Source organism: Capra hircus, chromosome 21 (assembly GCF_001704415.2).
Source record: "Capra hircus breed San Clemente chromosome 21, ASM170441v1, whole genome shotgun sequence".
NCBI classification, from domain to species: Eukaryota; Metazoa; Chordata; class Mammalia; order Artiodactyla; family Bovidae; genus Capra; species Capra hircus.
In genome coordinates this window covers 46,879,518-46,897,835 of record NC_030828.1, presented here as the reverse complement: position 1 = coordinate 46,897,835, position 18,318 = coordinate 46,879,518, and the positions used below count along the sequence as shown (strand labels likewise).

General features: G+C 38.9%; 1 protein-coding gene across 3 annotated transcripts in view; it reads right to left on the bottom strand.

Moving 5' to 3' along the window:
- The window catches only part of MIPOL1 (mirror-image polydactyly 1), a 299,801-nt gene that overhangs the window by 247,348 nt on the left and 34,135 nt on the right, over window positions 1-18,318 (bottom strand). The window lies entirely within an intron of this gene.

Here is an 18,318-nt window from a genome sequence, read left to right as displayed (position 1 = left end):
TCTTTAGCTAAAATATAGGTACAGAACATGGATAGTTTAAAGACAGAAAAAACTGTAAAATTACACTCATATTTGCATACATGCTTGAATAGGATACACACAGCAATCTATTATCAGCAGTTAAACTGAAGAAAGGGCCTAAGAGTTGAGGTAGAGAGACTGAGAAAATGAGGGAGAGAAGTATTTCTGTTTCATATCTATCTACCTGTATAATCTGATTTTTTTTTACTATGTGCATGTATTACTTTTTAACTTAATAACAAAATATTTATTAATAACCTTGGCATTTTATAAGAAACTCTGAAAGAAGCCACATTACATCAGAGAGATTCAAAATGAACTGAAAGAAAGCTTTATGACTCCCTTGAAACTCTGAACAAATAATTAAGACTAATTAACTTTTATAATTATACTTTGTCATGGCTGTTTGCTGGTTTATGTAGAGTGAAAAATTCTAATTTAACTAATATATGGTAGAAATATTTTAGTATAGAAAAATTTTCAAATGGATGAATTTCCTGAGAATTAAGCTTTTTTTTTCTAAACAATCACATTTCTTTGTTCAATTAGGGACTATTTATTACAGTCATAGTGTTCAGGATTCTAATATTTAAGAGTTTATAATAGAAATTAGTTTCAAAAAAAGACTAATTACTTATATCATTTAATATCATGGAGGGTGTCAAATTAAAGGGAGATAAATATTTAATGTTTCAAATATACGGTTTTCATGCAAGTAAGACCCAACATAGCCAAACAAATAAATATACCTGAACACTGCATATACCAGATGGAACACTGCAACAGCTTTCACTGTCAGTTACAAATAACATTTTGAGAATGAATCCTGTATTGCACAGCCTACTGATAACATTTTAAAAAGAAAAACTTTAAAACTGGTTATTATTTTCAGAAGGTTAATCAGATACAGGATTTTCTAAAATAACCTGAAATGTTTTGCCCTAGGCCAAACCAAACTAAATCATTTAATCTAGCACAGAATATAAAAACAAAGTCATCTTATAGAATAGCTTCTCCAGGGAACAAACAGAATGTTTTCTTAAGATTCATGTGATTGCCAAGTTCTGATGCAATGAGACACTCCTTCACACAAAGGCTTACATTTCCATACAACCAACTGAAGTTCCTGGCAAATCAAAGGTAAAAAAGTATTAGAGCAAGTTAAATCGATCTGTAATGACAACTGGTATGACAAATAAAAGAACAGCTGTTAGAAAACATCCTTCTAAAATAAAGTAAAAACTATAAGTTCTTAATTCATCACATATCATAATACTTTTCTAACAGATTTTATCCCCCCAAAATTGCTTAATAATTCTCTATCGTTTATACAATTAAATAATAAGCAGTAATAGGGACATTAACAAATAACATCAATATACTCTGATGATAGCAGTTATGCTTTTGAACACTTTTAGTATTAAATTTTTTCCTTTTTTTGTTGACATATAGCTGATTTACAATGTTGTATTAGTTTATATTTAAAATACTAAATAACAATTCATGCATATAATTAGTATAAAGTTTATCTATGCGATTTGCTAAAATTATAGCACTTACTCATTCCCAGTGGACAGTATGCACCATGCAAACTATGTATTTCACTTTTTAAACAGTAATGTTAAAGGTAACTAGGGTGTAAAATACAATTACTAGAAACGAAAACTTTGAAGAAAGTAAAGCCAACGTTAGGCTTACAGTTCTAACTCCTTATCCAATATCAAGAAAGTCACAGCCATCAGTTTCATTAATCTGAGGACCTACCAAAACTCATTTAACTTCTTAAGAGTCATTCTTAATAAATGTATCTGTTAATAAAAAATATGTAATAAGACTATGATCTTAAAGTAGATAATCGATAACTGATGTAGAATAAAATACAATATGAAATGGAAAAATATAAGAAGCCAATTATATAGAGAAATTTCCTTCAATGATTTTTTTCTTCCTGCACCTAAAATAAGATGTCAACTACAAATTACATGTAAGCATGATACTAGCTCTTTTGTTCACCATACCATAAAGAGTTTCTTAAGATTCAGAAGTATATGTTCACTAAAAATCTGTTTCAGGAAAGTTATTTTTTAAAACATATCAAGATGGCAAAATGACTGAGTTTAAAATATTATTAATACTTAGAAAATTAATATTTAGTGAAACAAATGTACAGTGTTTTACAGTACTAAATTAAACAATATGTGCTATAAATTTTAAGACATTTTCTACAAGAAAATGCTCTTTCATTTTAAAAGAATTTTCTTTCTTTTAAGAAACTTCATCTCTAGGATGTGTTGATTTATACTATAATCATGTTGAAGCTGGGTTATGAGTACATCGGGGCTCATTATTCCATTTCTATACTCTTGTATGTTTGTAGTTTTCCATAATAGCTTAAAATACATATTATAATATAAAACAGTATATACACTATCATTTACTTTCACAGAACTAGCAATGAGTACTTCATCTTATAATGGAACATTATCAAACTTTTATCAGTTTCATGCCTGATATATGTATCCACAAACATGTAACAAATATTGCACACGGTTCATGAATGTATCATACATACACACCTCACATGGATTCTATATTGCACGTCATTTAGAGAAAAGCCTAAAAGTTTCATCTTATCATATAGGAACTGAACAGAAAATATAATCTGCTGAGAAATATGTACTGTATTAAAATGCTTTGGAATTTTTCCCTGACCTTATACTTAATAACTTCCTGAAGCTAAGACCTTACATTACCAATGACCTAGTGCATATGCTGGAAAGGTACACTCTGTCACCTTTAGCAAACATTCTCCTCACCAGAGGCCATCTGCTGCACCCTGAAGCAATATCCTAGTTAGTTACTGCTACAGACATGTGAGTAAGTAACCAAATTTATCATTTGTTGGAGTCAAAGCTACATGAATCTGAAATATTTCCTAATTTTATCTGAAAAGATATGTATTTTCACTGCTGGAGATATTTCTCATTTGTAGAACAGTGATAGATCTTTGCATATGCACAGTAATTATTCCTTAATTAACAAAGATGGTGATTTAGAAGAATCATAAGCAGAAATAGTGACAATGACTATTGTTTAGTTGCTAAGTTGTATCTGACTCTTTTGCAACCCCATGTACTTTAGCCCACCAGGCTCCTCTGTCCATGGGATTTCCCAGACAAGAATACCAGAGTGGGTTTCCATTTCCTTCTCCAGGGGATCTTCCCAACCCAGGTCTCCCGCATTGCCAGGCAGCTTCTTCATAAGCTGAGCCACAAGGGAAGCAAAAGTAGTGTTTTTTTTTTAATTCCCTTGCTTTTTCTATAATCCAGCAGATGCTGCCAATCTGAACTCTGGCTCCTTCACCTTTTCTAAATTCAGCTTGCATATCTGGAATTTCTTGGCTCATATACTGCTGAAGCCTAGCTTGAAGGATTTTGAGCCTAACCTTGCTAGCATGTGAAATGAGTGCAATTGTACAGTACTATGAACATTCTTTGGCATTGCCTTTCTTTGAGACTGGAATGAAAACTGACCTTTTCCAATCCTGCAGACACCGCTAAGTTTTCCAAATTTGCTGGTATACTGAGTGCAGCACTTTAACAGCATCATCTTTTTAGGATTTTAAATAGCTCAACTGGAATTCCATCACCTCCACTATCTTTGTTCATAGCAAAGCTTCCCAAGGCCCATTTGACTGCACTCCAAGATGTCTGCTCCGGGTGAGTAACACACCCTTTCCTCTTTTTCCAACCACCTGCTCAATATCTGAGCCAGACACAAAGCACCCACCAAATTAGGTAGAAAAGTGAACTACCTAAGATGAAAACGCAAAGTCTTTGCCATGGTGGGGCAAGGAATACAAACTTGTACTTAAGCCAATCAATTAATGTAAACTGGTTAGCAATCTGAGACTATACAGTCCAGCCAGAAATTTTAAAGAAAAAAAAAAAAATTAGGTCACGAACTACATTTCTTTATAAGATAATTTCTTTTGAAAATAAGCTCACAGCCACAAGAAAAAACTGTAACATATATGAAAGAATTTAACATAAGGAAAAGCAGTACAGGCATATGAAAGAGAAGTGGAGATTCAGACTTGAACTAGAGAAAACTAGGCAACCTGAAATCAATCTTCACAACAGGTATAATTTTCAAATTGTTCAGTTGCTCAGTCGTGTCCGACTCTTTGCGACCCCATGAATCACGGCACGCCAGGCCTCCCTGTCCATCACCAACTCCCGGAGTTCACTCAAACTCACGTCATCGACTCGGTGATGCCATCCAGCCATCTCATCTTCTGTCGTCCCCTTTTCCTCCTGCCCCCAATCCCTCCCAGCATCAGGGTCTTTTTCAATGAGTCAGCTCTTCGCATGAAGAGGCCAGAGTACTGGAGTTTCAGCTTTACCATTAGTCCTTCCAATGAACACCCAGGACTGATCTCCTTTAGGATGGACTGGTTGGATCTCCTTGCAGTCCCAGGGACTCTCAAGAGTCTTCTCCAGCACCACAGCTCAAAAGCATCAATTCTTCAGTGCTCAGCTTTCTTCACAATCCAACTCTCACATCCGTACATGACCACTGGAAAAACCATAGCCTTGACTAGATGGACCTTTGTTAGCAAAGTAATGTCTCTGCTTTTCAATATGATATCTAGGTTGGTCATAACTTTCCTTCCAAGGAGTAAGTGTCTTTTAATTTCATGGCTGCAATCACCATCTGCAATGATTTTGGAGCCCCCAAAATAAAGTCTGACACTGTTTCCCCATCTATTTCCCATGAAGTGATGGGACCAGATGTCATGATCTTCGTTTTCTGCATGTTGAGCTTTAAGCCAACTTTTTTACTCTCCTCTTTCACTTTCATCAAGAGGCTTTTAGTTTCTCTTCACTTTCTGCCATAAGGGTGGTGTCATCTGCGTATCTGAGGTTATTGATATTTCTCCCGGCAATCTTGATTCCAGATTGTGCTTCTTCCAGCCCAGCGTTTCTCATTATATACTCTGCACAGAAGTTAAATAAGCAGGGTGACGATATACAGCCTTGACGTACTCCTTTTCCTATTTGGAACCAGTCTGTTGTTCCATGTCCAGTTCTAACTGTTGCTTCCTGACCTGCATATAGGTTTCTCAAGAGGCAGGTCAGGTGGTCTGGTATTCCCATCTCTTTCAGAATTTTCCACAGTTGATTGTGATCCACACAGTCAAAGGCTTTGGCATAGTCAATAAAGCAGAAATAAATGTTTTTCTGGAACTCTCTTGCTTTTTCGATGATCCAACCGATGTTGGCAATTTGACTGTGGTTCCTCTGCCATTTCAAAACCAGCTTGAACATCTGGAAGTTCACGGTTCACGTATTGCTGAAGCCTGGCTTAGAGAATTGACTTCCCTGGTGGCTCAGATGGTAAAACTCTCCCTAACAGGGACCTAAAAACTAGATGGACAGAGTCTCCACAACAAAAGGTAAAAAAGGACAACAACAAGCCAGGTAGGAGACGTAGAGATGGTCTCTGCAAGTGAAAAAAACCACACCCCAACTTCAGCAATCCATAGACAGGAGAGATTGCAAAGGTATACGTATTTCCCCTAGGAGCAGAGGATTCAAGCTCCACATCAGGCACCCAAAGCCCTAGATCCTACATGAGAGAGATAAGCCCCCAACAGCTGGCTTTGAAAACCAATGAGGAATATGCCCAGGAAACCTACAGAACCACAGAAAATGGAAAACCTGCTCTTAAAGGGCTTGAGTACAGTCTCATTCCACACAAAAACACCAGGTTGAAAAGCGCATGGGATGAAGTGTGAAGGGAACCACCCACTAATCTTGAAGAGTCTGCTGGAGAGACAGGAACACTTGGGTCACTCTCTGGGGCCTGAGAAACTGGTGAGAACAACTTTTGCAATCTCAGGCTACCTTGCAGATGCCATTGTGAAATTCTCCCTCTAGTCTGTTAGCTCCAGAGGATACACCTTGTTGGGAGTCTTGCCTATCTCGGTTTCCACTGGGGTTCACAGCCAGAAGTATGACTACTGCACCTGCCAGCTCACTGCAGCAGCCACCATCAGGCCCTGAAGCCAGAGGGCCAGCTCCACCCACCAACACTCCATAGCAACAGCCATAGCCCCACCCAACATGAAAGAATGCAAAAATACAAAGAACTGTAAGAGACTACTATGAACAATTATATACCAACAAATTGGACAACTTAGAAGAAATGGGTAAATTCCTAGAAGCAGTAATCTTCCAGGACTGAATCACGAAGAAATAGAAAATGTGAATAGATCAATTACTAGCAAGTAGATGGAAACCATAATCAACAATCTCCCAAACAAGCAAAAGCCCAGAACCAGACATTTCACAAGAAAATTCTATAAAACATTCAAAGAGGATTTAATACCCATCCTTTTCAAGCTCTTCCATCTGAAAGGGAAAATCTTCCAAAGACATTTTATAAAACCAGCAACCCAAACCAGACACCACAAAAAGAAAATATAAGAGGCTAACATCCTTGATGATTATAGGTCCAAAAATCCTCAACAAAATACTGAATCCAACTGAATCCAATGATATATTAAAATGATCAAACACTAAAATCAAGTGGCATTTATTTCAGGGAATCAATGATGATTCAACATCTGCAAATCAATCTACATGATACAGCACATTCTAAAAAATGAAAAATAAAAACCATGATTATCTCAATGGATGTAGAAAATGCCTCTGACAAAACCCAACATCCAGTTATGATACAAACTCTCAACAAAGTAGGCACAGAGGGAACAAACCTTAACAAAACGAAGGTCATATATGACAAATCCACAGCTGACATCATATTCAGTAGTTAAAAAATAAAAACTTTTCCTCCAAGACCAGAACAAGACAAGTATGCTCATTCTCACCACTTTTATTCAGTAGAGTACTGGACGTACTATCCACTGCAATTACACAAGAAAAAGAAATAAAAGGCATCCAAATCAGAAAGAAAGAAGTGTAAAACTGTCACTACTTGCCGATGACCTGATACTATATATAGAAATTTATAAAGATTTCACCAAAAAATTGGTTAGAATAAATGAATAAAGTGTAGGATACAAATCAATATACAGAATCTGTGGCATTTCTATATACTAATAACAAACTATTAGAGAAGGCAAATAAAAAAAAAATCTCATTTACAGTTGCATCAAAAAGTTTAAAATACCTAGAAATAAATTTAACTAATGAGGTGAAAACCTGTACACTAAAAACTATAAGACATCAATAAAAGAAATTGAACAAGACACCAAAAAAAATTGAAAGATAGTCTGTACTGGTGGACTGGAAGAATTAAAACTGTTCAAATGTCCATACTTCCCAAAGCAATCTACAGATTCAGTGCAATCTGTATCAAAATCCCAGTGGCATATTTAACAGAACTTGGACATATAATTCTAAAATTTGTATGGAAGCACAAAAGATCCTGAGTCACAAAAGCAATCTTGAGAAAGAAAAACAAAGCCGGAGGTATCACACCCTCTGACTTCAAACTACAGTTAACCTTTTAAACAACTCAGGGTTTAGGAGTACTGACCTCTCACGTAGTTGAAAACACACATATAAGTTTACAGTCAGTCCTCCATATACAAGGGTTTGAATCTTTAGATTCAACCAACTGTGGATACTGTAGTACTGTAGTGTATTTTTACTGAAAAAAACTCTGCTGTAATGGACATACTTAGATCACATCCATGTTGTTCAAGGATCATTTGTATACTACAAAGTAGTCAAAACAGTATGGTTTGGGTACAAAACCAGATATACAGATGAATGGAACAGAACTGAGAGCCCAAAATTAAGCCATACATACATGGAAAATTAATCTATAACAAAGGAATGAAGAACATACAATGGAGAAAGGACAGTCTTCTAAATCAGGAGCATGGGAAAACTAGACAGCCACATACAAAAGAATGACATTAGAGCACTACATCACACCATATACAAACATTAACTCAAAAGGAATTAGAATTGAATGTAAGACCTGAAATCATAAAATCCCTAATAGAAAACAAAGGAACTAAACTTACTGACATTGGCCTTAGGCAATGTTTTGTGGATGAAACCAAAAGGCAAGAGAAACATAAGCAAAAATAAATAAACAGGACTACATCAAACTAAAAAGCATTTATACAGCAAAGGAAACCATAATCAAAATGAAAAGGCAACCTACTGAATGGAAGAATCTATTTGCAAACTATATATCTAATAAAGGGTTACTATCCAAAATATATAAAAACAACAACAACAACAAAATACAAACAACCTGATTTAAAAAGTGGATAGAGGATATGAGTCGATATTTTTCCAAAGAAGACACACAGATGGTAAAATAAACAGAAAGAAATGTTAGAGATCACTATTAATTGGGGAAATGCAAATTAAAACCAAAATGAGATATTATCTCACACCTGTTGGAATGGTTATTATTGAAAAGACAAGACATAATAACATGTTGGAGAAGATATGAAGAAAAAGGGAAAAAGTGGAAGCAGTGCAGATTTTATTTTCTTGGGTTCCAAAATCACTGTGGACAGTGACTGCAGCCATGAAATTAAAAGACGCTTGCTCCTTGGCAGGAAAACTATGACAAACCTAGACAGTGTATTAAAAAAGCAGAGACATCACCTTGCCCACAAAAGTCTGTATAATCAAAGCTAAGGTCTTTTCAGTATTCATGTACCGATGTGAAAGTTGGATCATAAAGAAGGCTGAGGGCCAAAGAACTGATGCCTTTGAATTGTGGCGCTGGAGAAGACTCTTGAAAGTCCCTTGGACAGCAAAGAGATCCAACCAGTCAATCCTAAAGGAAATCACCCCTGAATATTCATTGGAAGGACTGATGCTGAAGCTGAGGTTCCAAATGGCCACCTGATACGAACAGTCAATTCTTTGCAAAGACCCTGATGCTGGGTAAGATTCAAGGCAAAAGGAGAAAGAGGAAGAGGATGAGATGGTTGGATAGAATCACTGACTCAATGGACATAAATTTGAGCAAACTCTGGGAGACAGAGAAGGACAGGGGAACCTGGTGTGCTGCAGTCCATGGGGTCACCAAAGAATTGGACTTGATTTAGTGACTGAACAACAACAATATAGACTGCTGGCAGGACTGGTACAGCCACTATGGAAAACAGTATGGAGATTCCTCAAAAAATTACAAACAGAACTACCTTATAACCCAGCTATTCTGTTCAATAGTAATTTAAATAGTAATCATGATTCTACAATCACTTTCTTTTCAGTTGCTTGGATAAAGCCATACACAAAATTCACCTGACTTTACCAGCCCATATAGGTTCACATTTTATCTTTACACTACAGTCTTACTCATAATATATAGTTGAAAATTTTGAGTTGCAGTAAGCACACTAGTATTTTTACCACTACACTTAGAATTCAACTAAAACTTTATTTTCTTCACTTTAAAAATCAGTTTTGAGGCATCCATTTCAACTGTACACTTGGTAAGTTAAGTTTTAACGATTGTCTACAATGGTATAATTTCTTTAAATGCATTAAGGGATTTCCCTGGTGGTCCAGTGGTTAAGACTTCACCTTCCAATGTAAGGGGTGAGGGTTCAATCCCTGGTTGGGGAGCTAAGGTCCCACATGCCTTGCAGCCAAGAAAACAATACATAAAACAAGCAACATTGTAACAAATTCAATAAAGACTTTTAAAAAAATGGTCCATATCCCCCTCCCAAAAATCTTAAAAAAAAAAAAAAAAACACACACATTAAAAAGTTGTTCCTTTGCAATAAATCTAACCCAATCTTGCTCAATCCTAGGCAAATACTAATATATGTTCCTTTACTACACAAATTCAATGGTACTTCTAGAATCTGTATGAATGGGATCAAACAATGTATACTTGAGGAACCCAGGTCCTGTGTATGATTTTTCACATAAGCAATTACAATCATATTATGCTGTCAACCATAAGCAATTACAAAAGCTTTATCTGGCTAATGTCACAGGACAACACTGCCTTCCCTATACCAGACTTTGCACAACCGATGTACCACAGTTTCTACAGCGAGTTGCAGTCAAAGACTCAAGTCCCCCTGTCTAGCCAAGCTCTTCTGTGTATCTTCATTCCAAGCCATTAAGAGGTCCCTTTATCTAGAGCCTCCCTCAGAAGCAGACCTCCTTGGAGGTGGTGGGAGGAGAAGTTTTCTAAACTCTGAGTCAGTAAACAGTACTTTTCCATTCCTAGCCCTTTACTCTCTCTGTCCTCCCTGCAATACCCTCTAACCCCCAAACTAGGCCCAAAATAATGCAGTGACTTTTTGTTAGGGTTTCCCCAAATAGTGAGATGACCCCTACATTTGTGCTGATTCACCTCACCCTCAGACTTCCCTGACAGTCCAGTGGTTAAGACTATGCTCCCAACATGAGTGGTGCAGGTCTGATCCCAGGTCAGAGAACTAGGATCTGCATGACTCACCACACAGCCAAAAACAAACAAAAAGAAACACTCAATAGGAGGAATGTCAGCAAAATGGCAGGCTAGAAAGTGACAAGCTCTCATTACTGCAGAACAATTTTAAAAAGAAAAAGAAACAGGAACAGCCTAAGCCAACTTTGTTGAAGCTCTGGAAAACCGTCAAAACTTAACAGCAGCCAAGCAAACATCAAATCAATAAAAAGTCATCTTTAAAATGGCAGAAGAGTTCTGCGGTATTTCCCCTCACTGTTCCCACCCCTTCTCCAATGTCAGATCCTGAAGCATTAACAGCAGCCTGGTTCCCAGTTTCCAAGGAACAGGGAAGACTTGATATGGAAATTATTATACAATTCTATTCTAACCTGTCTGGAGGGTATCTGAAGGATTGACATAAGGCACTTGCCTTTTTATTACCTAGTTTGGAACTTCATTACTTGGAAAAGCTACAAGAAAACTACAGAGCCACACCCAGGCAAACTACACCCAGGGCAAGAAAGATGGAGACATACACTAAACCATCTAAGGCCTGGAAGAGAAGCCAGGGAGACTCTGGGAAATTAACACAAGTAAAAGCAGTCAAAAATATGGGGGAATTTAGAGTGACCTAGGCGTTCCTGGTGGCTCAGGTAAAGAATCTACCTGCTCTGCAAGAAGCATGGGTTTGATCCCTGGGTCAAGAAGATCCCCTGGAGGAAATGGCAACCCACTCCAATACTCTTGCCTGGGAAATCCCATGGACAGAGGAACCTGGCGGGCTATACCCCATGAGGTAGCCAAGAGTCCACACAACTTGGCAAGTAAACCACCACCTCCACAGAAAGTTACCTGTATGCTCAGAAAGGAAGATCTTAAGCTTTTACCTTAGGCTGAACACTATACTCAAAGAAGCTTAGCTAAGGGTTGAAGGAGTACCAAAGCACAGAGGTAATCTGCAAAGACTGGAAGAGCTAGCAGTCAAGGAAGTCTCTGTCAACATATTAGCTGAGTGTGAATTAAAGGAACAGAGACTTCAGGGACCACACACAAAGAGAAACATTCTGCAAAAACAATTTGGAAAAGTCTCAAACTACTACAGCCTTCAAAAGTATATATATAAAAAAAGGACAAAGACTTTGAATAGACATTTTATCAAAGAAGATACACAAAGAGCCAAAAAATACATGAAAAGATGCTTGGCATCACTAACCATTAGGAAAATCCAAATCAAAACTACTTTGCATATAACAGAATGGCTGGTATCAAAAAACTAAAAATACCAAGAGCAAAGACGAAGAGGAATTGGAACCCTTGCATATTGTAGGTAGAAATGTAAAATGATGCAACTGCTATAGAAAACAGTTTGGCAGCTTCTCAGAGTTAAACAGAATTACCCAAGGCTCAGCAACCCCACTACTAGGTATATATCCCAAAGAATTGACATCAGACTCAAACAAATACTTTTAAGCCACATTCACAGCAGCATAATTTACAAAGCTAAAAGGTGGAAACAACCCAAGTGCCCACTGACAGATGAATGAATAAACAAAATGCAGCACACATATACAGTGGGATAACTTTCCATCTTAACAAGAAGAAAGCGCTAACACATGCTACAATGTGGATGAACCTGGAAGGCATGCTAAGTAAAAAGCCAAACACAAAGGACAATAACTGTATGATTCCACTTACATAAGTTATCGGAAGTAGGCAAATTCAGAGACAGAAAGCAGAATAGAGGTTACCAGGAGTTGGAGGAGGAGAGATTCAGGAACTACTATTTAATACGTACAGAGTTTGTTTCTATTTGGGATGATGAAAGTTCTGGAAATGGGTAATGGTGATGATTACACAATACTGTGAATGTACTTAATGACATTGAAAGGTCTACTTAAAAATGGTTAATGAGCCACCTGGCAGGGTTGTCTTCCTGGGTTTCTTTACCATTCTCCTCTCCGCCTGCATGCCCTTCCCAATAAAGGCTCTTGCTTTGTCAGCATGTGTGTCTCCTTGGACAATGCATTTCTGAGTGTTAGACAAGAGCCTACTCAGGGGCCCTGGAAGGGGTCCCCCGCCCTGTAACAAAAATGTCACTGTAACGGCATAAAAGGGAAGGCTGGGGAACTTCCACTTTTAGAATGCGGTGATAAGTGGACCATACCAGAGCTCTACCAGTATTGCAGAGACCTACAAACGAGTTGTGACTGGAATTCACACTTATTTTTTTCTAGAATTTACTTTGTTATTGCTGTTCAGTCACCAAGTTGTGTCTGACTCTTCCCAACCCCATGGACAGCAGCACACTTTAACAAAAAGTATTTAACAGTCAAAGATTGAATTAAAAGTTTGGAACAGAGAATCACTTATTAATTTGAACTGCCTCAATATGTTTCCACTGATTGTTCAGTTCAGTTCAGTTCAGTCGCTCAGTTGTATCCGATTCTTTGCGACCCCGTGAATCGCAGCGTGCCAGGCCTCCCTGTCCATCACCATCTCCCAGAGTTCACTCAAACTCACGTCCATCGAGTTGGTGATGCCATCCAGCCATCTCATCCTCTGCCGTCCTCTTTTCCTCCTGCCCCCAATTCCTCCCAGCATCAGAGTCTTTTCCAATGAGTCAACTCTTCACATGACATGGCCAAAGTACTGGAGTTTCAGCTTTAATATCATTCCTTCCAAAGAACATCCAGGAGTTGATAACCTTTAGAATGGATTGGTTGGATCTCCTTGCAGTCCATGGACTCTCAAGAGTCTTCACCACCACAGTTCAAAAGCATCAATTCTTCGGCGCTCAGCCTTCTTCACAGTCAACTCTCACATCCATACATGACTACTGGAAAAACCACAGCCTTGACTAGACGGACCTTTGTTGGCAAAGTAATGTCTCTGCTTTTGAATATGATATCTAGGTTGGTCATAACTTTCCTTCCAAGGAGTAAGTGTCTTTTAATTTCATGGCTGCAATCACCATCTACAGTGATTTTGGAGCCCCCAAAAATAAAGTCTGACACTGTTTCCCCATCTATTTCCGATGAAGTGATGGGACCAGATGCCATGATCTTCGTTTTCTGAATGTTGAGACCTTTAAGCCAACTTTTTCACTCTCCTCTTTCACTTTCATCAAGAGGCTTTTTAGTTCCTCTTCACTTTCTGCCATAAGGGTGGCATCATCTACGTATCTGAGGTTATTGATATTTCTCCTGGCAATCTTGATTCCAGCTTGTGCTTCTTCCAGCCCAGCCTTTCTCATGATGCACTCTGCATAGACGTTAAATAAGCAGGGTGACAATATACAGCCTTGATGTAATCCTTTTCCTATTTGGAACCAGTCTGTTGTTCCATGTCCAGTTCTAACTGTTGCTTCCTGACCTGTATATAGGTTTCTCAAGAGGCAGGTCAGGTAGTCTGGTATTCCCATCTCTTTCAGAATTTTCCACAGTTTATTGTGATCCACATAGTCAAAGGCTTTGGCATAGTCAATAAAGCAGAAATAGATGTTTTTCTGGAACTCTCTTGCTTTTTTGATGATCCAGTGGATGTTGGCAATTCGATCTCTGGTTCCTCTGCCTTTTCTAAAACCAGCTTGAACATCTGGAATTTCACGGTTCACGTATTGCTGAAGCCTGGCTTGGAGAATTTTGAGCATTACTTTACTAGTTACCTACGCCTACGTACAAAAATAGGCAAATAAATAAAATACTACATGGACAGAACACATTCCTTACCACTCTCAAAGTAATGATCTCATTAAAAATTGGAGTGAGCAATTAAAACATGTTATTTAAAATGATGGGAGATAAGGCATTGAGGGCTGGCTAACTCAAGTTGGCCACTGAGTTAAAAGGTTAAATATGAGAGGAAGTAAGAGGGGACCCCACCAGAAACACTTCTAGTGTCGACTTAAAAAATATTCACAATCTAAAAGTTGAGTTGTTGTTGTTGTTCCATTGTTCAGTTGTGTCCAACTCTTTGTGACCCTATGGACTGCAGCACGTCAGGCTTCTGTGTCCTTCACTGTCTCCTGGAGTTTGCTCAAACTCATGTCCATTCAGTCAGTGATACCATTCAACCATCTCTTCCTCTGTTGCCCCCTTCTCCTCCTGCCCTCAACCATTCCCAGCATCAGGGTCTTTTCCAAAGTGTTGGCTCTTTGCATCAGGTGGCCAAAATTTTGGAGCTTCAGCATCAGTCCTTCCAATGAATATTCAGAGTTGATTTCCTTTAAGATTGGAAATGCAAGTGTCTGGGCTCACTGAAATCATTCCTTTCAAAGGCACCTCACCTATCTGGAGCCAGTGACCTATTTTCACATCCTGAGCTTCCTTTCCTCAGGGCTCACTACAGGGAGTGGCCGTAGTCTGATGGCTGCTGGATTAGCAGGCACGCTTCTCTTTCTTGAGTTCCCCTAGGGCTGATTGGCTCACACTGAAGGCTGCAATCCATGATGACTGTAACATCTTTGTTTACCAACATGACAAGGAAATTGGAGAAGGCAATGGCACCCCACTCCAGTACTCTTGCCTGGAAAATCCCGCGGACAGAGGAGCCTGGTAGGCTGCAGTCCATGGGGTCATGAAGAGTCGGACACGACTGAATGACTTCACTTTCACCTTTCACTTTGTGCATTGGAGAAGGAAATGGCAACCCACTCCAGTGTTCTTGCCAGGAGAATCCCAGGGACGGGGGAGCCTGGTGGGCTGCCGTCTATGGGGTTGCACAGAGTCGGACACGACTGAAGCGACTTAGCAGTAGCAGCAGCAAGGAAATATTCCACTTCTCACTAGCAACTGGAGTGGCAGATAAAGGGATAGTGGTGATGCAATTCACAATTTTCTGTCTTTCTCACCTCACAAAATTTTCTTTCATCCTGCGAGACCCAGCTGTGCCAAGACCAGAAGAGCGGTGTCAACAGAGATATTGCTGCACAGGACACATTGTCCATAACATACAATCTGATCGGACATATTCCTAAGGAATGGAGGAGGAAATGGCAACCCACTCCAGTATTTTAGCCTGGAGAATCCCCATAGAAAGAGGAGGCTGGTGGGCTACAGTGCATGGGGTCGCAAAGAGTCAGAGAGGGCTGAGGGACTAAGAACATTCCTAAGGAAATATATATATATTTTATTTATTAATTTTTGGTTGTGCTGAGTCTTTGTTTTTGTGCAGACTTTCTCTAGTTGTGGTGAGCTGAGGCTACTCCTCCTTGTGATGCACAGGCTTCTCACTGCAGTAGCTTCTCTTCTTGCGGGGTACAGATTCTAGGCACAGGTTCTTCAGTAGTTGCAGCACTCAGCCTAGCAGTTGGGGCACAGGGGCTTTAGTTGCCCATGGCATGTGGAATCTTCCCAGACCAGGGATCAGACCCACATTCCGTGCTTGGCAGGCAGATTCTTGTCCACTGTACCACCAGCAAAGTCCCCAAAGGGAACTTTTGACTTCACCCCACGCAGTTAAATTAAGATTAACTCTAAGTGCTGCTTCATTACTAAGAAGAAGACAGTCCTTTACTTCTTTGTCAAACTGTACAAAATTTTCCCAGGAATAAATAAAAGCAGAGGTTCTGGCAAGGCTGCTGTAATTGCCTGCTACGTGGACAGGCATGGGGCCAAATCAGAGCACTGCACTAGAGGGGGAAAAGTTAGGTTAAAATGAATAATAAATGGAAGCCAAAATAAATATTGGCCAATAGTAAAGGAACAGAGAAATGGGATATGACACAAGGAAAAATGCTATTATTCTTTTTCCACAAGAATTTTTCAGAGCAGAGTAATAAGAATGACTGGGGCTGGGAAAAAGCAGTTAACTTATTATCTCTAGAGTATGAAAACTCAACTAATACTGACTGATAACAACTACCTCAAGTGATTTAGAGAAAGGATACCAAAGATAATCCTTTTAATGACTCACCTAAATGGGAGGACATTAGAATCATAATTGAAGTCACATTCTTGTTGGTAGTATTTTTAACACATTGGTTCCGTTGCAGTGCTTAACAAAAATTCTACCTTTCAATCAAGCGGGATGAATCATAAGAGGTAGCAGATGACTGGTGTATTGTATTGTCCCCATCAAAATCACTCTGAGAAAATGACTGGGGTATGAGGGCAAAGTACTGCTGCTCCTTCGGTTATAAAAGGCATGAAAACAAATGAAATAGCATTCATAGGATTAAAGTGGTTTCTAAAAGAATGGGTCTGAAACATGATGGCTACTTATCACTCACAGATTCACCTCTGGAATTCAGAAAAGGGCTACTGCATTAAACCTTGTGGCTGACAAAGACTAAATTTAACCTGAAAGTGAAATGAATACGCTTTATTGACTATTTCTTGGGACACAAAAAATATATTTGGGTGTGCACATTATATTTAAGGTTTTATGGTGGCTCTATCAACACTGGCCCCAACAACCAGGAGGCAAGTGCGGAGCCTCAGGGACAAACTTGGATTACTGAACCAAGCCCAAAAGGGGCTCTGAGAAGCACTTCATCAGGTAAAACAACACTTGTTATCTCAAAAAGGGACACTAGAGGGTGCTTTATTTCAGAAGTTTGGTCAAGACTAGCATCCCAGGGACGGGGGAGCCAGGTGGGCTGCCACCCATGGGGTCGCAGAGTCGGGCATGACTGAAGCGACTTAGCAGCAGCAGCAGTTAGATTAGAAAGACAAAGCTATACGTGAGTGAATCAGACACCTCACTAAGCCAGTAAAACAGTATACATCTCAGTTACACTAGAGAAGGCTTATACACTTACCTAGGAAGGACTATTGAATATTTTAATCATTATGGAATCTGGCAGTCCTAAATTGGTCATGAGATTTTCATCTTTCTGCCATAGTATGATGCAACAGTGAGATTATAGGTTCATTAACAGAATTAAATAAAAGCAGACATTTGAATTTCCAGTATTAAAAAAAAGGGGGGAGACAAGATTTAAGGTCCTCATTTGATATGTTATTTACAGAAAATGGACCCCCCAAATAAGAGAATCTGGCTTTGGAAAAATTACACATGGGCTTCCCAGGTAGCTCTAGTGGTAAAGAACCTGCCTGACAATGCAGAAGATGTAAGAGATATGGGTTTGGTCCTTGGGTTGGGAAGATCCCCTGGAGAAGGGCATGATAACCCACTCCAATATTCTTGCCTGGACAATCCCATGGACAGGGGAGCCTGACTAGCTACAATCCATAGGGCTGCAAAGAGTTGGACATGACTGAAGCAAGCATACACACACACATGCAAGTAAATGCTTCCATCAACACATATAAAAAGGTACAAGTATCTGTTGATGGAAGAGGAAAAAGAACAATCAAAAAGACAAGAGTATATTTTTAAAAACCTGTGAAGGGATATAGCTGCAATTACTATATCTCGCAGAGCAAATTTCATTTCCCACTGGGTGGCTCCTCCTGGTGATATCAGGATATTAGTGCGCTTCCCCTTTTATAAAGAGTGAACTTACGGTCAATGGCAGGTAGATGAGAGGAAGGGATAGTTAGGTAGTTTGGTATGGACATGTACACACTGCTGTATTTAAAATGGATAACCGACAAGGACCTACTATATAACATATGGAACTATGCTCAATGCTATATGCAAGTCTGGATGGGAGGGGAATGTGGATATTTGTATATGTATGGCTGAGTCCTTTCCACAGGACTCCTCCCTCCTAAGAAATGCCTGAGGCAGTTATGACTTAAACCAAAACTCCTATAAAATTATGGTGGACAGAATTTATTAGCTAAAAGAAATCTCTAGTCAGTAAGTGACTTTTTCTTTTATTTATTTCTATTTATTTTCTAAGAATTCAGTTCAGTCACTCAGTCCTGTACGACT